This window comes from Lynx canadensis, chromosome D2 (assembly GCF_007474595.2).
Source record: "Lynx canadensis isolate LIC74 chromosome D2, mLynCan4.pri.v2, whole genome shotgun sequence".
Lineage (NCBI taxonomy): Eukaryota > Metazoa > Chordata > Mammalia > Carnivora > Felidae > Lynx > Lynx canadensis.
The window spans coordinates 62,193,791-62,214,954 of NC_044313.2; the positions used below are offsets into that span (position 1 = coordinate 62,193,791).

General features: G+C 42.7%; 1 long non-coding RNA gene across 1 annotated transcript; it reads right to left on the reverse strand.

Moving 5' to 3' along the window:
• Positions 1 to 241: 241 nt before the first annotated feature.
• Positions 242 to 20,045, reverse strand: LOC115527436. Its single transcript, XR_003972932.1, has 4 exons — positions 20,035 to 20,045; positions 17,385 to 17,390; positions 10,078 to 10,264; positions 242 to 252 (listed from the first exon to the last, which is right to left on the reverse strand). It is a non-coding gene; the product is annotated as an uncharacterized LOC115527436 (long non-coding RNA).
• Positions 20,046 to 21,164: the final 1,119 nt, after the last annotated feature.

Genomic DNA, 21,164 nt, shown 5'->3' on the forward strand with positions numbered 1-21,164 from the left:
TAGGAATTCAATAACCAGGAAAATTCCAGCCCAGACACACAAAACAAGAAAATTAGTGAATTAGGAGATAGTAGTAAAAAACTTATCCAGAACACAATACAGAGATACAGGCATAAAAATAGGAATGATGAAAAAGTAGTTAAGAGGGGTGCCTATAAGCATCCGACTTCGGCTCAGGTCATGATCTCACAGTTAGTGAGTTCCAGCTACATATCTGGCTCTCTGCTGTCAGCACAGAGCCCTCTTCGGATCCTCTACCTCCTTCTCTCTCTGCCCCTCACCTGTTCACACTCTCTCTCTCCCAAAAATAAATAAAGACATTTTTAAAAAAAAGTAGCTAAGAGAAATGAGGGTTTAGGCACCTGGCTGGTTCAGTCGGTAGAGTATCTGACTCTTGATCTCAGGGTTGTGAGTTAGAGCCCCACATTCAGTGTAGAGATTACTTTAAAAAAGAGAGCAGGGGTGGGGTGGTGCCTGGGTGGCTCAGTCAGTTAAGCTTCCAACTCTTGATTTCATCTCAGGTGGTGATCTCACAGTTCATGAGTTCAAGCCCTGAGTCCAGCTCTGCACTGATGACACACAGCCTGCTTGGGATTCTCTCTCTTTCTCTCTCTCTCTGCCCCTCTTCCATTCATAGTCTCTCTCTTTCTCTCTCTCAAACTAAATAAAAAGTTTTTCAAAAGAGAAAGAGAGAAAGAAGTGAGGGACAAACTGAAGAACTTTGATGTATGCAATGATGCCCACTTCACAAAGACAAACTGAAGGTAACTTAAGAGAAGCAATATTTAAATAGATAATAATTGAAATCTTTCCAAACTTGCAAAAGGGTATCAGTCATCGGAGCATAACTTCGATCCAAATTATCAACCAGGAGATATAAAAAATAAAGCCATGCCTAGACGTATTATAATTTACAAGCCATCAAGGATAAAGAAAAACATATTAAAAGATTCAGAAGAGCAGACACATTTTCCATAAAGGAATGATAATTAGACTGACGGTAGATTTCTCATCAGCAATAAGCATTGCCCTAGAAATGTATACCCAGCCAATATATCAGATAAGAATAAGAGCAAAGTAAAGAGTTTTAGAAGAACACTAAGCTTGAGGGTGCCGGGTGGTTCAGTCAGTTAAACATCCAACTTTGGGTCAGGTCATGATCTCACCATTAGTGAGTTCGAGCCCTGCATGAGGGGAGCTCGAGCCCCCCTTCTCTGGAGCCCAGCTTGGGGCTTCACACTGTCAATGTGGGATTCTCTCTCTCCCTCCCTCCCTCTCTCTCTCTCTGCCCTTCGCTCACTCGCACCCTCTCTCTCTCTCTCAACAACAACAAAAAAATCTCTCTTGTTTAAAAAAAAAAAAAAAAAAACACCACTTAGCTCTTTGAGGAAGATTGGTCCAGATGAAATGGAGCTAGTTCTGCCCAGAGGCTCCTCCTGCAGCTCCTGACTCCTTGGTGTTTACTCTTGCAGAGAAACAGGTGGGTCAGGAAGCCCCAAAGCCACGGCTTTTAAAAGATAGAGAAGGACACTCAGGAAGCAGAGGTGGTGAGTTAGAATTACCCTAACCAGGGGCGCCTGGGTGGCGCAGTCGGTTAGGCATCCGACTTCAGCCAGGTCATGAACTCGCGGTCCGGGAGTTTGAGCCCTGCGTCGGGCTCTGGGCTGATGGCTCAGAGCCTGGAGCCTGCTACCGATTCTGTGTCTCCCTCTCTCTCTGCCCCTCCCCTGTTCATGCTCTGTCTCTCTCTGTCCCAAAAATAAGTAAACGTTGGAGAAAAAAAAAAATTTTTTTTTTAAAAAAAAGAATTACTCTAACCAGCCAAACTGTAAAATCTTTGGAGGTGGTGCCTGCGGATTTGATCAGAGGCACAAAGAGAAAGAATCTCAAAGTAAAAGGAACAGTCCAGATGTCCACCAAGACGCCAAGAATCACTACAAGAAAAATTCGGCATGGTGAAGGTTCTAAGACATGGGTCATTTTCAGGTGAGGATTCACAAGCAGCTCATTGATTTACAAAGTCCTTCCAAGATTGGTAAGCAGATTGCTTCCACCAGTATTGATTCAGGAGTTGAGGATGAAGTCATCACTGCTGATGTTTAAATCAACCTTTTTTACAAAATTGATTATCCGCTGTTCATTTTTTTTAATGTTTATTTATTTTTGAGAGAAAGAGCACGAGAGGGGAGGGGCAGAGAGAGAGGAAAGACACAAAATCCAAAGCAGGCTCCAGGCTGACAGCACAGAACCTGACACGTGGCTCGAACTCATGGACCACAAAATCATGACCTGAGCCAAAGTTGGATGCTTAACTGACTGAGCCACCCAGGTGCCCCTGATTATCAGTTGTTAAAAGAGAAAAGAAGAACACTAACGGTTTAATATCCACAGAATCTCATGAAGACAATAATCAGAGAATACATTTCAGTAAGAATAAAAGTGAAGAAGAAAGAAGTATAGAATTAAGAAAAAGCAAAAGCAGAAAAAATGACAAAATGTGTTAGTAATTTTAATTAATGAGTATGACAAATAATATCTCATTTATATGTTAAAAAAGAACAAAAACAACAAAAGAACAAATAAAGCACAACCATAACAAGATGGGAGTGAGGTTGAATAATGTGTGGTCAAAATGTGGTAAATATTTGGGAGGGAAACAGAACTAGTGAATAACTGTATCTATTTAGAGAAAGAGATAATTAAATCTATGTTTTTAAATTAAGTATTGGTACTAAATTAGAAACAAAATCTGTAGTTTATAAAACATCAAAGAGGGAAAAAAAAAGGAATATAAAAAGCTTTATCAATTCAATGTAATAATAACGATAGCAAACACATAGAGTTCTTACCAAGTGCCAGACATTGTAGTTGAGGAAAGAAGGGGAAAGGAGCTATAAAAGAGGTAATACACAGAAAACACAAAATAAGATGTTAGAAATAATTCCAGGGGCTCCTGGGTGGCTCAGTTGGTTGAGCGTCCAACTCTTGATTTAAGCTCAGCTCAGATCCCAGGGTTGTGGAATCGAGCCCAGCGTCGGAGTCCATGCTGAGTGTGGAGCATGTTCAACATTCTCTCTCTCTCTCTCTCTCTCTCTCTCTCTCTCTCTCTCTCTCTCTCTCTCTCCCCTCTCCCATGCTTGCACTCTCTCTCTCTAAAATAAAAAAAGAAAAATAAATTTTAATTTAAAAAACTCCCCCATATGCATTCCTAATGTCTGAATTCTATATTTATAATTTCTAGCTATGCATAGAACCTGAGAATTTCAAATTAACATAAGGACTTCATCACAAGGCAGAAAGGTTTTCTCATGGCCTTGTGATGATCTATCCCAAAAGATATAAAGGAAGACCAGAGTAAAGAATATATGAAAAGATGCTGAAAAATACTAACAGTCAAAAAAGTACAGTATACAATTTAGGGGAATCTAGGTGGCTCAGTCAGTTAAGCGTCCAACTCTTGATTTCAGCTCAGGTCATGATCTCACCGTTTGTGACATCGAGCCCCCCATCCCCATCAGGCTCTGCACTGACAGCATGAAGCCTGCTTGGGATTCTCTCTCTCTCCCTGCATCTCTATCCCTCCCCACTCACCCTCACTTCTCTTCTCAAAATAAAAAGTAAACATTTTTTTTAAGTACAATATACAATTTAAAACAAGATAATTGGCAAAAATTATTTAATCCAACGATACCAAATGTTGCTGAGGATTTGAATTTGCTGGCGGTGGTGGAAAATAACATGAGTGAGCAATCTGACGTCTAGGAGATATGTAAATTAGCATATCCTTCAAGCTAGCAATTCCTCTATGCTTCTTTTAGGTATATGTTCTATAATATATAACTAGACAAGTACCAGGATGATGATTGTTCTGTCATCTGCAATAGCAAAAAAGAAAAAGAAAGAAAAGAAAATTTTAAAAATCATCTCAGGGCACCTGGGTGGCTCAGTCTGTTAAGCAGCCGACTCTTGATTTCAGCTCAGGTGGTGATGTCATGGTTCCTGAGATCCAGCCCCACAACAGTCTCCAGGCTCTGGCTCCAGGCTCCGCACTGACAACAGGGAACCTGCTTGGGATTCTCTGTCTCCCTCTCTCCCCTGCCCCTGCATGCAAGCACTCTGTCTCTCTCTGTCTCTCTCTCTGTCTCTCTCTCTCTCTGTCTCTCTCTGGTGCATGGATGCGCTCTCCCTCTCTCTCTCTCAAAATAAATAAATAAATAAATAAATAAATAAACCTTAAGGGGAAAAGAAAAAAAGCTCCTTTGGGAGGTAATTAGTTCCTGAGGGCAGAGCCTTCATGAATGAGAATTAATGCCTTTATAAAAGAGGCTCAAGAGGGCTCCTTTGTCCCCTTCCACCACGTGTGGATACAATGAGAAGTCTGTGACCTGGACCAGGGCCCTCACATGACTAGGCTGGCACTCTGTTCTCAGACCTTCTGCCTCCAGAACTCTGAGTAATAAATTTCTATTGTTTATAAACCGCCCCTCTCCCCCGCCCCGTGCTGTTCCGTCATAGTGGCCCAAAGGGACTAGGGCAAGTAGTAAGTATATATGGTATTGACAAACGCCCTCTAGGCAGGCAAGGAGGGGAGTGGAATTGAGGACAAGTACACAGGGGATTTCAACTAAATCTGTACATTTCCACATGTTTTAATCTGAGCAAAATTTATTATGTTAAAAAGGGGGGTTCTCTTTATCTTTGAAATTCAAATGAGGCCCTGAAGCCAGAGACTTGCTAGACACATTTCTGCAGAATTTTGTAGAAAATGACCAAGCTGGTCCTTTAAATATCAGTTCCTGTCCGTTATCTCCAGCCATTTTACGAGAAGGCCATACATTCATTGAATGGGATTTCTTGGTTTTTTTTCCCCTCCCATAATCAGGTGCTTCTCACTCACACCCAGGCCAAGAGAAAGGCTCCACGTAAACCAGTCACAGGGACCAGGAGTGCCTATAAGGGAGTAAATCGGCGTCTCACCTTCTGGCTGGATGTTTACAGAGCCCTCACATCGCAGGTGCTGGTGCTGCTTGGAGACCAAAGAGGAAAGCAGAGAGAGTTCTAAGGAAAGCCAACCAGCATCTGCAAGCATTTGTCGGCATCTGCACCTGGGCTCTTGCGCCCATCTGGAGAATTCCAAACGCAGAAGACTGGCTGGAGCAGTGCGGTTACAGGGTGGAGAGGGAGGGCATTTGGCAGGAAAAAGACACATGATGTTTTCCTGTTGACCAAAAGGACCTGCAGGGAGCAGGCATAAGCCATCCTGAAGAGACCCTGCCACCCAAGAACACTGCTTCCTGAGGCCAAGGTCCCCGGGGGGAAGAGGCAGCGTAGGGTGAAGCCTCAAAGAGAGCAAAGGCCGAGTGTGGATTTCAAGAAGCCAACTGGAGAATACTTGAAGAGTGTGAAGCATTCACGGGTTCTCCAAATAACCCATATCCTCACCTGAAGAACCTGTACTTGGATGTTTAGGTTAATGGAGGGAATGAGTATCAGCTAGCATTAACCGAGGGAGGACTATATACAGTATCAGCTAAATACAAAGATATTTTTTGCTCCTCTTTAACCCACATGCTGGACCCCATGCTAGAGCAAATTAGAAAGCAAAAAAGAAGCAAGAAAAGTCAGAAAAAAATCCTGAAAGAACAACCATGATCTCCTTCCTCACAGAGTCAGCAGTATGAGGAGGTAAAAAGATGGCATTCGAGCTGCGTATGAGATTGGACTGAGCTTTTTCACGTCTCCTACAGCCAAATGTGAGCTCTGGGATCTGGCAGAGCTCAGTCACAGAGGGAGGAAGGGAGATTCAGCAGTGGGGTGGAAAGCCCATGGGAAGAAAACATTCTTTCTCTCTGGTAGCTCCCTGATTTTAGCCCAGGGCTAGTAGTAGTTACACAAATGGGGCAAAATGTTACTATTTAGTAAAGCTAGACGGTGGGTGTTTCAGCCAGCCTTCAAGATGGTCCCAATGATGGCCGCCTCCTGTTTTTCACCCCGCCTATAGTCCCCTGCCACATGGTACCAGGTTCAGGAGTGACCAATAACGTACGGAAAAGTAAACCATTCCTTGTGAAATTAGATTCTAAAAAAGACTACAGCTTCCCCCTCTCTCCCTCCCGCCCTCTCTTTCTCCCTCCGGCTCCCTCCCCCTCTCTTGCTCTGGGGGAAGCCAGTTCTATAAAGAGGCCCACACTTTCAGAAACCGAGCCTCTGGCAGACAGCCTGCAGGAAGCTGAAACCTGCCGACAAACAGGCATGAGCTCAGAAGCTGTCTTTCCCTCCCCGGTTAGGCTTTGAGATGCCTGCCCAGCTTAGGCTTGCCAACAGCCCCGAGGGAGAGAGACGCTGAGCCAGAACCACCCAGCTGAGCCACTCGCTGACTCCTGACCCTCAGAAACTGTGTGAGATGATAAATGTTTGCTGTTTCAGCTGCTGCACTGGGGCAATTTGTTATACAGCAGTAGATAACTATTACAGCAAGTGCATAAATGTTTGATATACTGACTTTATGTTCTTCTGAAAGCCTCAACTATTTCATAATAATTTAATATATATCATGAAGATTTTTCCCATGTTCATCATCCTGAAGCTAAAGTAAAGGGATTCTTAAGGGGTGAGCACACTGTCTCTAACTTGGATGAAAGTTTTTATGGTCCTCTGAGAACACTCTCATAAAATAAACCATGCTTTGGAAGTAAGCAATGACCTGAAATGATTACTCTGAAATCCAATTACTAAAATAGTCTACAGGGGCACCAGGGTGGCTCAGTTGGTTAAGTGTCCAACTTCGGCTCAGGTCATGATCTCATGGTTTGTGGGTTCAGGCCCCACATCCAGCTCTCTGCTGTCAGCTCAGAGCTTGCTTCGGATCCTCTGTCCTCCCTCCTTCTGCCCTCCCCATTCTCTCTCTCTCTCTCTGTGTCTCTCTCAAAATTAAATAAACATTGGGGCACCTAGGTGGCTCAGTCGGTTGAGTGTCCAACTTTGGATCAGGTCATGATCTCACAGTTCTTCGTAGGTTCAAGCCCCACATCAGGCTCTGTGCTGACAACTCAGAGTCTGGAGCCTGCTTCAGATTCTGTGTCTCCCTCTCTCTCTGCCCCTCCCCCACTCATGCTCTGTCTCTTCTCTCAAAAATAAATAAACATTAAAAAATGTTTTTAATTAAATAAGCATTTTTAAAAATAAATAAAAGTCTACAGAATCAGTGGGTCGCTGGTACCACTGGGAGTGCTAGTTAATACTAACATAGATCTAGAAGGAAGCTACTGAAGAGAGAAAATAACCAACATGATTGCAATGCTCCTTACTGACACTAGATGGTGACAAAGTTTTATCATGCAATTGAATTTCACTGACCTCATTTGGCTGGGGTGAAAGTCCTTTAATGAGCATACCTCAAAGAAAGCAAAGGAAACATTTACTTAATTATGACTTAGTAAATACTATTTTAGAATTATTTCTAAGTGGGAATTAAAACTGGATTGCTTGTATTGATTCCTGACCTAAAAACATTTTTTAAAGGAGGAAAATTAATTTTTTTTATGTTTATTTATTTTGAGAGAGGGAGGAGGGAAGACAGAGAATCCCAAGGAGGCTCTGGGCTGTCAGCGCAGAGCCAGATGCGGGGGCTGGAGCTCACAAACCGTGAGATCATGACCTGAGCCAAAATCAAGAGTCTGATGCTTAACTGACTGAGCTGCTCAGGTGCCCTGAAAGGAGGCAGTTTAAATGAAGTAAATGTATCTATTGTTCACTTTATAAAAATAAATAGTAATTTTAATAACTGTACTCTTAGCATGCATTCAGTTATTCCTTAGCATACCTGAATTTTGGGATAATTTATATAGAGTTGAGTCATAGTTTGCTTTTGAAAGATTAGTACTTATAAATCAAACCAGGAGAGCACTCCAATAATAATTACAATACCTTTTCATTCCTTTCCTTCAAAATATTTCCTGTGATAAGAGGTTGCCTAACTTAATAATTAAGAGCACGGACCCTGGAACCAGACTGTAAAGGTTTAAATCCTACCTCTATTTTGGTTGTATCTCAGTATCCACCTCATAAATGAGTCACAAGTGAAATAGTATATGTAAAGCACTAAGAATAATACTTACAATTTAGAAATGCTATTTAAACATAAACTATTATTATTATTCCACAGAAGTTCCCTCTGTCTGAGGTAGAAAGTGCTATGGAAATATATAGCAAAAACTGAAACTTGAAATCTAGGTCAATTTCCCAATGTTACACAATCAATGGAGTCAAAGTCCACAGATAAAAGAGACAAACATTTGGAACTGCACTTTACTGTTGACATAGAAAGTGTGCTTCCAAAGCACAGGCATAAACTAGGACTGGAACACAAACCTGTAAATCTGAGCCAATGAACCTTCCCACTGCACCACAACAGATAATTCTTATTTATTGGCTGAAGAAACTCCTAAAAAGACACGTCCTTGGCAATATTGGCTGCAAGTTAAGTGACAGATGAAATCTTGAAATATTAACAAACACTTCCGTCTATCTGCGTTATTTTAGTTATCACCACCCTCTACCTCATGGGATGTTCTGCCTTAGCTGCCTCAGAGAAGGAATGATACCTCAGAACCCAGAAAAAGAAAACATTTTTTTCTTTTTAAGTTTTTATTTGAATTCCAGTTAACACACAGGGTTGCATCAGTTTCAGGTGAACAATATAGTGATTCAACAATTCCACACAACACAGGTGCTCATCACGACAAGCGCGCTCCTTAATCCCTATCACCTATTTCACCCATCCTTGCCCCCCCCCCCCCCCCCCCCCCCCCCCCCGCCGTCCCCTCTGGTAACCAACAGGAAAAACAAAACGTTTGTAAAGCTTGCTCCAGGTATTAAGGCAAAATATTTAGAAGGAAACCTGACATGTTAGAACAGAGCTCCTCATACTGTTAATACTCAAAAAGACTCTGATAAGGAGGAATAGGGAGATTCGAAAGAAAAGCAAAGACACCAGTGGGCTCCTAAGAAGGGCCCCTAGGCTGATCTCACTCTTATCCTAAACTGAGCCCTCTGATTGAGGCTGGGAGAGGAATGATAAAACTCCCAGATATGTTTGGGGATTCTAGAGCAAAATATTCTGCCCCCTCTTTAGGTGGAATCCAGAAACTAGGACTCTATTCCACCATGTATAGGAGTAGGCAGAAAATCTGTATGCTCTATCTAGGCAGATGGTCCTGTGAGTCCCCCAGAGTTCTCAAAGCCACAGAGTGGCGTGGTGGCAGCAGAATGATGCCAGAAATGCAAAAGAAGTGCAGAAGCAGAGTTTCCCATGGTGCAGCTGGTAAGGAAGCATTAGAATATCACTAACACAGAGCTGCAGCCGCTGAGAAGCAACAGACAGGAAGAGGCTCGGCCATCAGAAACAAAGGGGACACAGCAGGAAGCACCCCGGAAAGTGGGTGTGTCCTTTAAGATACTGGCTCAGCTGCTTTCACAGAGACCAAAATAACAGAGCCTTAAGGAGAGAGAACACTCATTTCTATCACATACAAGGTCAAAGCAGCAGTAGACCAGAGAGCTGGAGCTGCCCCACTCTACCAGGTCATCCAGGAGCCCAGCGTTCCTTTTCTCTTACTGCTCTCCACCCCGCTGGAATATTGCCCTCCTGCCCTCACAGAAACAAACCTGGCTCATCACCACCATGTCTCCATTCCAGCCTTGGAGAAGAGGAAAAAGGACCACGGAAAGCTGAGGGCCAGCAGATGTCACTTAAGGTCATGACCCAGAGGTTAACACATCATTCCCATTCACCTCCCATTGACCGGCCCTTAGACACATGTCCTTACCTAGCTTTAGGGGAGCCTAGGAAATGTAGTCACTGCGTAGGCAGTCATGTACTCAGATAAGAATAAGATGGTTTTTGACTAAAGAAAGAGAAAACGGATACCTGTAGAGATAGGTGGTGATCTCTGCCGCTGTCCATATCTCATGAAAGCCTGGGGGGCTACAGACAAAGGACAATATTGTCCACTTTCAAATGCCTCTGGCCGGGCGCGGTGGCCGGGCGCTGTGGCGCGCGCCTGTGGTCCCAGCTACTCGGGAGGCTGAGGCAGGAGGATCGCTTGAGCCCAGGAGTTCTGGGCTGTAGTGCGCTACGTCGATCGGGTGTCCGCACTAAGTTCGGCATCAATATGGTGACCTCCGGGGAGCGGGGGACCACCAGGTTGCCGAAGGAGGGGTGAACCGGCCCAGGTCGGAAACGGAGCAGGTCAAAACTCCCGTGCTGATCAAATGCCTCTATTCTTCGTAAATCCATAGACACTCTGAATCTTAAATGCGACCCTGGGTAGGTAGGGGAGGCCTGCAATTTAACAAATTTAAGTCTCTTGCACTCAACAGAGTGGAAACATAAAATAGAAATTAAATTCAACGATTGAAAAGATGAAAGATATATTTTAGTACATCTTAGTTTGTGGACTGACATTTACAGCAACTATTCTTAATCCATACTACTTAAATATGCTTGAAAAAATAAAGCTGCCGCACTGTACAAAACCTCGACAAATTGTGATTTCGCCATTATTATGATATAGTAACAATTTAATAACAATGAAGACCTTGCTAGATATATTTTTAAATCTTCACTATTCAAAACAGTTCTGCCAAATTTATTTATCCATTTTATCCCCAAATTCCTACGCAATTTATTCCCAAACTCCTTTCCGCAGATGGCTAAAACAGGTGTGGGCACATAATCAAGAGCAGTCCGTCTGTAGACGGGCCAGTGCATTTCAGATGGCTTTAAACAAAGGCTCTGCCTAAACAGATCATGATGATAAACAAGACAATAAGACTGTCCCTCTTGGACATCTGATCCTGAAATAGATTGCAGAGAGTGGGATAGAACTAATCAGAGAAGCAAAGAAGTCACAGAATCAGGCCATGAGTCAGCAGCAAAGGTCTCAAGGCACCATCAGTTCAATCAGCTTGAGGTGTGAGATAGAAATCATCAGTACTTGGGCCTGTGAACTAAAAGGCAATTGATATGCTTCCCTACATTTTCTCTTTTTTCTCACAGGCCAGTTGGAGACATGTATCTAGTTCCAGCCCATGAAAAGTGAAAGGTGTCATGTATCACTTCTAGCTCCAGGTTGTGAGACCCAGGGGGAGCCCTCCAGTCCTTCCATTCTTTGTGCAATGACTTTGGAAGCCATGTTAATATGGCCACATCACAAGATGAAGGGGCCCGGGGTCTTCGAGTGGAAGAAAATCTCTACTGACTACATCGTTTTGTGTGGGCAAGAAACACATTTTTGCTGCATCAAGTCCCTGAGATTTTAGAGCTGGTTTATTGTGGCAGCTAATGGCTAGTTATCCAGACTAATACAGTAACTAAATGTTTCAGTGTTTCCCATATGATAATTATTCTGGTGATAATAATTGCATGGTTGCAACTTGTTGTTAAAAAGAACCAGTAAGTCTGGAACGGTTGTTCACAACTGGTGTTTGTCCTCACCATGGCGGTATCCATTCTGATCATGCCCTTGCCATCTCCTTCGGTAAATATTTCACATATTGCCCTGCTTATGGGGAAATCCTATTTACTGTGTCCTCCAATTTAGACTCTAAGTGAAAGGTTAAAAATGTAATGTGTATTTTTAAGTTATAAGTCAGAAACATTAAATTAATGGATCAAATCTGAGACTTACTATTTACATTAGACAAAAAGATAAAAAGCTTAAATGCAGGGGAAGAAAAGGAGACCAACTCAGAAGAAAGGAGAATAAAATCTTTATGTCTTGAGTTAGTGAGATCAAGGGGAAAAAAACTGAAAAGAGAAAATGGCTCTCCATGCAGGAGGAAATGCTTTTATATTAGGTACCCTTCAATTATTCTAGTCTGTGAAATCATGGCATTCCAAGAAGAGAAATCATTTCATCTTGCTTCTTAATAATTTACCTGTGCCTATTTGTTATTGCACATCACTTGAATACATTTAGAACAAGAGTAATGTATTTCATATACATTCCTGAAAATAAAATTCATGTTTCTTATGCAGGTAAAATAGGAAAAGAGGTCATCTAACCACTAAAATGAATGTTTTAAAGGATTAAATCCCATTTTCGTTTGGTTCTCCCTCAAGATAAAAAGATTGCCTAACACTTTAGCACGCAGAGAACAAAGGATCTCTCAAGTCGCTTTTGTCTTTTGTGGACTTATGTTGCAATCATTATAGTATTATAGAACACGTATGTATCCAAATAATAGAAATTTGATTAAAATGTATATTACCTTGTACTATATAAATCTGTAACATTTAATTATATATTAAAATAATATTTCATTTAATATGCTGATGATATAAAAGGCCACCATTACAAGGCAAAATAAAATTCTCAAGTTTATATATATATTCCATTTATAACCTGCTTTTCCTACAAGGCTAATAACATGAAATCAATTTCATGTTATTATTCACATGAAATCATTCACATGAAATCAGTGTGGATTTAGATAATAAAAGTATGTTTAACCAATAAAAGAACAGGTCGATTAACTTCCAGGCCAAGAGTTGATTGGGAACCTGAATATGACTAAAATTATTTTCCTGAAATTTACCCTCTCATAGGGCATTTCTATATTGAAATACCTTTCAGGTCGATAGTAGGTTGCTGCAGCTTACAACACACTTTTAAATACACAGACCCTCTGAACATCTCTGTGAGATAGAGAAGACAGAAAATTCTTACATTCTTAAGGTCCACGAATTGACCCTCTTCAAGTTGAATTCAGTCCACAGACCTGCACATGTACTTTATGAGACTCATAATTTCTTTTTTGTAATTAGTTACCAATCTTGAGAAGTTTCAGACTTTCACATTAAAAAAAAAGAAAACTAAACTCGGGGCGTCTAGCTGGCTCAGTCCATAGAGTGTGGGACTCTTGATCTCCTAGCTTGTAAGTTACTCAAAAACATAATCTTTAAAACAAAAAAACCTCTCTGTCCCACAGGCCACAACAAGTGGCCTCAGCTGAGGTGGGTAGAGGCTGCCCCCTTTTTGAAGAATGTCTCTTCAATTCACTCCAATCCCCACTACTGTTTATCCACCCCCCCCCCAAGACCGATAACAGAATTGGTGGCCGTTTATCTTGCTTTGCAGGGCCTCCTTCTCGCTTACACGTGGCCCGCCTGGCCCCAGGGGTCAGTGGGAAAAGGAGGCCCCGTCAGTCCAGGAAAGGTGGGGATGCATTGCTCCGAGGAGAGGCTGGTGGTGTTTGTTGGAAATGCACACAGCTGAATTTGGAGATAACTTAGAAGGTTAAATATGGAAAAGACCTTCACACATCATCTCAGACTCATTGTACAGAAGAGGAAACTGAGGTCCCAGGGGGCCCACTGACTTGCACCACATCACACCGCGAATTTACAGAAAAGCCCAGCCCTGAGCGCAGGCCTTTTAACTCCAGGCTGGAAAAAGAAACAGGAAAAAGAAACAACTACAGAGAAAGGAAGGAGAGTAGGGACGAGTTCTCCCTTCCCCCTCCCCCAGGCTGTGGCAAGCAGCCAACTGCAGCTCACTGCATATTTAATTTAAACCTTTGTCTGCCCTGGCAAGGACAAAGTACAATCTGTTTTATGTAAAAAGTCTTCCCGGAGGAAAGCCTTGGCCTCCAGCTGCGAAACTGATTGATGTTCTTAAAGCCCCCAGGAACCTCTTCTGGGACCCGAGGTTGCGGTTTCCAAAAAAAGAGTTTGTGAAAAGGGAAGCCCTGAAAACAAAAATTTTTTCCCCTTTATTGTGTTTCTCTCAATCTGGGAGAATTAGACTGAAACATGGGGGGGGGGGGGGATCATGCAAATAAAGACTATATTTTAAAAGCAGATTTCGGAGCTCCACCTGGGAGGGGCTCCGGAGGCAATCTGCTGGGGGAAGAAGACGGGAGACGAATCTGGAAGCTTTATTTGCATAGCGAGCTCTCTGCTTTTACTTATTACTTAGATTGCTCATTCCAACCAATAAAGCTACGAAAATGTTTTAAAGACGCTTTAGCCACGCTTGGTGTTGTATTTGAAATATGTGTGAAGTGTCCTAATAGACAGGAAAATCCATTTTATTTTGAGAATTCTGCGGTATTCCTGATACCCGGTTAGGGAGACCCTGATTTGGGATGACCTTTCTTGTGCAACCAAGGCCAGTTTTGAAATCCAGTCCTTAGGTTGCCTCAGAGTGCTCCTGGATGAATTGGGGTCAGGGGGATCTCCTGCCAGGTTTCTTTCCATCCCTCGTGATCTCTACGCCAACTGGCAGCCTAGGGCCCCGACAACATGGCAGCGCCCCCAGTTCTGGAGTGGGCAAAACAACTGCAGAAGTTCTGAGAGTAACCCCAAAGGACCAGCCCTGGCCCTGCCCGTGGGCACTTAGTTTCACCTGGAGCAGAGGGCGTGTCAGTCTGGGAGGAGCACATAGGTTAAGGTTCAAGGGCCTGCCTTCACCTTGTACTTCAGGAGGCTGAACTTCAGTTTAGAGCTAGAACAAAGCCCCTGCCAGATCAGGGCTAAGGAGCTTGGGCCGATCTTGGGATAGTGCCAGGACCCAGAAACCATTGCCATGAGCACCAGCTGGCTCTGGTCCCAGGAACATGTGCAGCTGCCGTGGAGGCCAGACTGGGCCTGCAGACTGTCACCGGTGCCAACCGCTCCATTAGGCCTTCAGGGCTGTGCTCTCCGGCAGGCTCACGCCCAAGGTCCCATGTATTTTGGCATCAGCCTGCCTTCAGGTATATCCGGAGGTGACTGAATAAACCTTCAGAAAAGCCATGTGACCTGCTGGCTCTGCTCTGGACATTACCCTGTTGTTCTAAAAATCCGCAGAGGTCAAAGTGTATAGTTGCAAATCTCTGAAGTGTGTTGACCCAAAGAAAATGAAAGAATCAACTATTTCCCTTAACTCCATGTGGGCTAATTTAGGTGCCTGTCATTAGTACAAGAGCAACCCTCGCGCCACGGCTGTGGAAAGAGGAATCCTACCTCATGTGCCCTAACGGTGGGGGCAAATCAATGATCAGCCATCTACACAGCTGTTTCTTCCTGGTATCCTGAGCACGACGCTTTAGTAACAAAGTTAACAGCAATACAATCAAATTGAGAAAAGGCCAAAGGAGGGGGGCGTTATTTTAAAAACTATTCTACTGTTCCATTTATCGGTGGCCATTCTCCAAAGCCAAGTTTCCTGACCCGCTGGGAACTTGTTCCAAAAGATCAAGCTTCTTTTCCTAATTTTGTTCCCTTCCAAACTCATTTGGCCCTCTCCAGCTTGGGTACAAATTCCAGCATTTTAACAGGCTGTACCTAGTCCATGTTTAGATTCTCTTTCATCAGGGAAAATCCTATATAATTTCTTGGTAAACTTTGGCCTTAAGGCATGCTCCCTGATGAGAATTAAGGTCAGGATCCTACAGAGAGGCCAGCAGGATCAGTCCCATGGAGAGCAGCCCAGTGGGGCTTAAGCTATAAAGACAAATAAGACAAGATCTCTAAGCTAGGGAAACTCATAATCTAGGGGAGGCCATGGATATGTTGCTTAACAAGGTGATAAGTGTGAGCTAGCAGTGTGAACCAAGTGCTATGGGAACGGAAAGGCAGTAATGATTAATTATGCTGGGTGTGGGGATTAAAGCTCTGGGACTGTTTCCCAGAGAGAGTAACAGTTGAGCTGAAACGTAAAGGATCAACGGGCTTTGATCATGAGGAAATTGAGTGGGCAGAGTGCTCCATGAGACGCATTCCAGGAAGAAGTATGGTGCACGAGTCTTCCAGACACTGAGGGGTGATGATATACAAAATGTTTGGAGCCCAGAAGATCATCTGCTATAGCTGAAGTTTATGGTACAATGTCAGGGCAACACAAGAAAGACTCAAGAGTTAGCTTCATTCAGATGATGACTATATTGGAAAACAAACTCCATGGACTTTCTCCTGAAGGCAGTGGTGAAGCATGTGAAGGCAGTTTTAAGCAACTGGCTAGGAAAAGAGTTTAGGTTAGTGTGGGTGCCAAGCTGAATTTTCTAGAAATGACTCTGGGAGGTCACTTTAGGCAGCCTGGACAGGCCAGCTGGATCAGGGCCCTCCCCCTTCTCCTAGTGGGATGGGCTCCTCCAACTCAACTCAGCTTCCTATATAGGACTGTTGGCTTCCTCCCTCAGGCCTCAAATCTCCAAAACTGCAAAACTGGCTCTTCTGGACATCCTGAGAACACTTAACCCTATTAAACACCCTGCCCCAGTATCTGTTGGTACCCCCATGGATGAGTTGTTCTCTCACTTCCCCTTTATGGAAAGCAACAAGGATATAGGGTCCTGTGCCTGGAATATACACCTTCCGTATTCCAGTATGCCTTTCCTTAGATCAATGAGAGGTTAAGATCACAGACTTGTGCCATTCCTGCCAACACTTTCTTAGTAAGTTTTGCAGTAAAGTCTGTTTCTAAATCCATGCCATAGAGTGTTGTAGAATGCTTTCTGACCACGTTGACTTCTGAAGGTACCCATATTGTACCATAATGGGATGTCCTAGGAATGGAGTAAGACATTTCCCACTGTCAGTTAAGACTCTATGTTGTAACAAAAAATCCAACTAAAACTGGCTTTAAAATTGAAGGCAATTTCTGGTTCTTGTAACTTTTGGGTGGACATAGGACATCCAGTGTTTCAGTGATGTTATCAGTGGCCCATTTCTCTCTGTCTCTCCGTGCTGCCTTCTCTACTGTCAGCCTCATTCTATGGCTGACTTCCTAACAGTTGTAGGAAGGCTGCCAGTCAAAATTAAATCTTGAATGTTCACATCCATTGGCAAAGAGGGCTTCCAGACCAGCATTCGAAGCCAGTGTCCTGAAATCCATCTAAACTGGATAAGCTCATATCATGTATCTGTGCTCACATCAATTCATGTATTCATTTAACAAATATCTGTTGTCTACTACTTGTTAGCCACTGTTGTAGATTCTGGGCCATTGAAATAACATTGAATGACAGATGGGGTCAAGCCAGTTGGTACCCACCACTAGAACTGGGAGTATGTTCAATTTCCTCCAAAGCATAGAGATTGTATAGAGGTAGAAATAAATACTTGGATAATTTGCTGTGCTATTAGGAGGTCAGGGGGAGAGAATGGATATTAATTAGGTGACCAAAGTAAAAGTGTGGTCAATGGATTGGTTTTATTGACAACAGTTAGGAGCTTGCTATAAAGGCACAATCTCAGGTAGTACCTGAGTTCTGCTGGGTCAGAATTTACATTTTAAGAAGATCCCTGGTGGGGAGGGGGACACCTGGGTGGTTCATTCAGTTCAGCATCTGACTTTGCCTTGGGTCATGATCTCACAGTTCACGAGTTCAAGCCCTACATTGGACTCACTGCTGTCAGTGCAGAGTCCGCTTTGGATCCTCTGTCCCCCAATCTGTGCCCCTGTCCTGCTTGTGCACACGCTCTCTCTCTCTCTCTCTCAAAAATAAACATTAAAAAAAAAGATCCCCGGGTGATCTATTTGAACATAAAATGCTGAGAAGCACTCATTTACAGAATAGATTAAAATGTTATGATTGGGGCTGTAAGGGAAAGAAGTTGGAGAACAAAGCAAACGGTCTCTGTAGCAGACACAGGACATGATGACTACCAGCCCACGACAGTTCTCCCAATGGGAACTGTGCAGTCAGCCCCTCTGTCAGAGTGGATGATTCACCCAAAGGGAGATATACCTGCCAAGGTGGGCCAATTAATGGCTCATTCTTCTAGGTATTTGAAACACGAATAGGGAGAAATGGGTATAGAAGACTGTTGGGGCAGTCTCAAGTTGATAGAACCCTATTGGGTCCAGAAGTACCTAATCTGAGGACCCCCACCCAAAGTGCTCTGAGACTTGGTTATTTGGCAACTACTCTGATTCATCCATCCTTAAAATATCCCCCTTTTAGCTTAAATTAGCCAAAAGGGGCTTTTATTGCTTGCCATTGAAACAGTCTTAACTTACATTGTTTCAACTTTCTCAGTATAGTCATCATCACAGATGATGAGAGTGTTTGGTCAGCCAGGGAAGACCAAAGTTAATCCATTTCACCAACACAGTGAGATGCAAACATTGCTTTTATCCTCAGCCTCGGTTGACCTGCAATACAAGCCATGCATGCTGAATTTCATACATTATTGACATAAGCATAAAAAGCCATCTTTGCAGTATTTTTTTAAAATTCTACGTATTCTGAAATGCTCATGGGTTTCATAATAAATGTTCCATTTTGGGTTTACTTTCTGTATATAAGTTAATGTATCCTTCTAGAAAGATCAATCCATGTGTCCTCTTTAATCTGACCATCTATTGTTAACTTTTTCCCAAATGCAGCTGCCTTTTATAAATATATCTACCAAATGATTGTTGTTATACCAATTTTTCTTCTTTTACATGCAAAATGTTTTCAATCAAATGTTGGCTAATAGCTAGGCTGTTTGGAAATTAACCATCCTAATAGATGGGAACAACAATATAAGCATTTAAAGCTTAATTATTCCTCCAGGCTCACTATGAGAAAATCAAGGCCTTTTTTTATTAGTCTGATTCTGTATTCCTTGGAGTATTTCATCTTATTCTAAAATATTCTCATTTTCTTCTTCTATTTCAAAAAAAGAAAACAACCCCAATACAACAAAACAACGAGGAGGTCACATCTTACAAGGAACAAACATGACATCACATAGGGAAGTGAGTCACTGTGCATCAGACTGGGAACTGAGTCAGGACTAAACTGACTCACATCTTTCTGGGCCAAGAACCAATTCTAGTTATATCATGTTGGAAAATGACTCATTTACTACCTTTATTAGGTCCCCTCAACATCGAATCAACTGCAAATTGGAACAGGTCTTATGAAACTCAGGTGGCTCTGCTTGAGCCATTACTCTCTGGTACACAGACAATTTGTGTGTATGAAACTCACCGGTTGTCTGGCCACAAGCGCTCAGAAGACTAGTTTGATCAACAGTGTATTGCAGTGATCTGCGCTGACCCCATCTAATTTTTTTTTTTTAACACTTATTCATTTTTGAGAGACACAGAGGATGGGTGGGGAAGGGGCAGAGAGATAGGGAGACACAGAATCCGAAGCAGGCTCCAGGCTCTGAGCCGTCAGCACAGAGCCCGACACGGGGCTCGAACTCACAAGCTGTGAGATCATGACCTGAGCCGAAGTCAGACGCTTAACTGACTGAGCCACCCAGGTCCCCAAGCTGACCACATCTAATTTTAGTATATGTGCTGCCGAAGCGAGCACCCGAGCAAACCACATCTAAATAGAAGAGTATGCATAATCTTTGTAGTCTCTCTGTAAGCACATCTGTAGATAATCTATTTATTGGTTGACTGAAAATCTGTTCTCTTTCACGTGTCTTTAAAAAATTGTTTGTCATGGCAAATAATCTGAAAAGGCAAATAACTAGTCAGCACTTTTGTCAGTAGAAGGTGAAAGTTCAGCAATAGTTAATAGCCGTCTTTCCTGCCTTTTAGATATCTCTGCCACTAAACTGAGCAAAACAGAAGGTTGCAGTGGTAAAGTACTCCCGTTAAAATTGGAAAGGAAGACAAGGAAAATTAGAGCTTCAAAATCATAGGATAATTCCCAAAGCATCTTCAATAAATACATTATTAGGAACTATAAATATTATTAACCTCGAGAAGTCTAAAATGGATATTGTTTCTAGCAGAATTCCCTAACTGGCTAATCCAGCCATAAACATATACAAATTTCACATATATATCCAGAAGTTTTGCCAATACTGCTGCCACTCTCTCATCCAACAGTTGGCAAGGACAGAACATCAGCTGCCCCCTGTAGAGAGGACATTCAGAGTCCCTCCAATAATCTCCAGCTCTCCAAGCTCCCCACTATTATCTCTCATCACAGCCAGGATCATTTCTCATTATTTACTTGATCCCTGGTAGGCATTTGAAAGTTTATTGTTTTAATATTTATTTATATTTCAGAGAGAGAGACAGAGACAGATACAGAGCACAGGTGGGGGAGGGGCAGAGAGGGAGGGAGACACAGAATCAGAAGCAGGCTCCAGGCTCTGAGCTGTCAGCAGTAGGGCTCGAACTCACAAACCGTGAGATCATGACCTGAGCTGAAGTTGGAAGCTTAACAGACTGAGCCACCCAGGTGCCCCGCCTGGTAGGTATTTGAGTTTGCAATCCCTGGTAAGTAGATTCTAAAATCTTCTTCACTATTAAATAATAAAAAGAAATAGAAACATTTAAAAGAATATAAATATTCTAAAAGCTTATTCATATTGCAGCTTGGCCAATCTTATATTCAATTCTTCAATTAGATCTTTCTTTAATAAACATGTTCCCAGGATTTTGTTTGTGCAAGACAGTATGCTCGATGCTATACATAAAAATATAGGCTACTGTCCCTTGCCCTCAAATTGCTTATGATGTAAGTGGACAGATCACAAAGGCATGGTCTTTATTTAAAATTCTATCTTCAGGGACACCTGGGTGGCTAAATATCCAACTCTTAATTTCTGCTCACAGTCGTGAAATGGAGCCCTGCCACGAGCTCCATGCTGAGAGTTGGGGGGCCTGCCTGGAATTCTTTCTTCGGTTGCTCCTCCCCTCATCCCCCCACCCCGGCTCTCTCTCTCTCAAAATAAATAAATAAAATAAAATTCTATCTTCAAAAGCATTAAAACAAGGCTCAGAGACTTTATATAACTTAACCAAAACCACAGATACTAGAGCTTATCTTTCTCCATTTAGGGACCTTTACCTTTCAATTAAGAACACCAAAGTACTTAATATTTGACTAGCACTATGCGATGGGATATAAAATCTTGTAGGGCTCAGCCCTTCTCCTCAAGAAATCTATATTCTATCAGGATTGTGAAGACATTAACCAAATAATTCAAATATCTGGCAACATGTGATGACACACAGGACAAAGAACCCACCATAGTGCTCAGAGATGGCTTTCTGTGTGGGTGTGTGGAGAAGGCCCCATCCCACCTCTGAGGCTTGAGCAATTTCTCTGCAGGCATCATCCTCGACTCAATTATTCTAACCCCAACCCAAGTCTGTAAGCCTTGAAGAAGGGTTGAGGTTTTCCCCAGAAAACCTCCATGATTCTAACTAGTA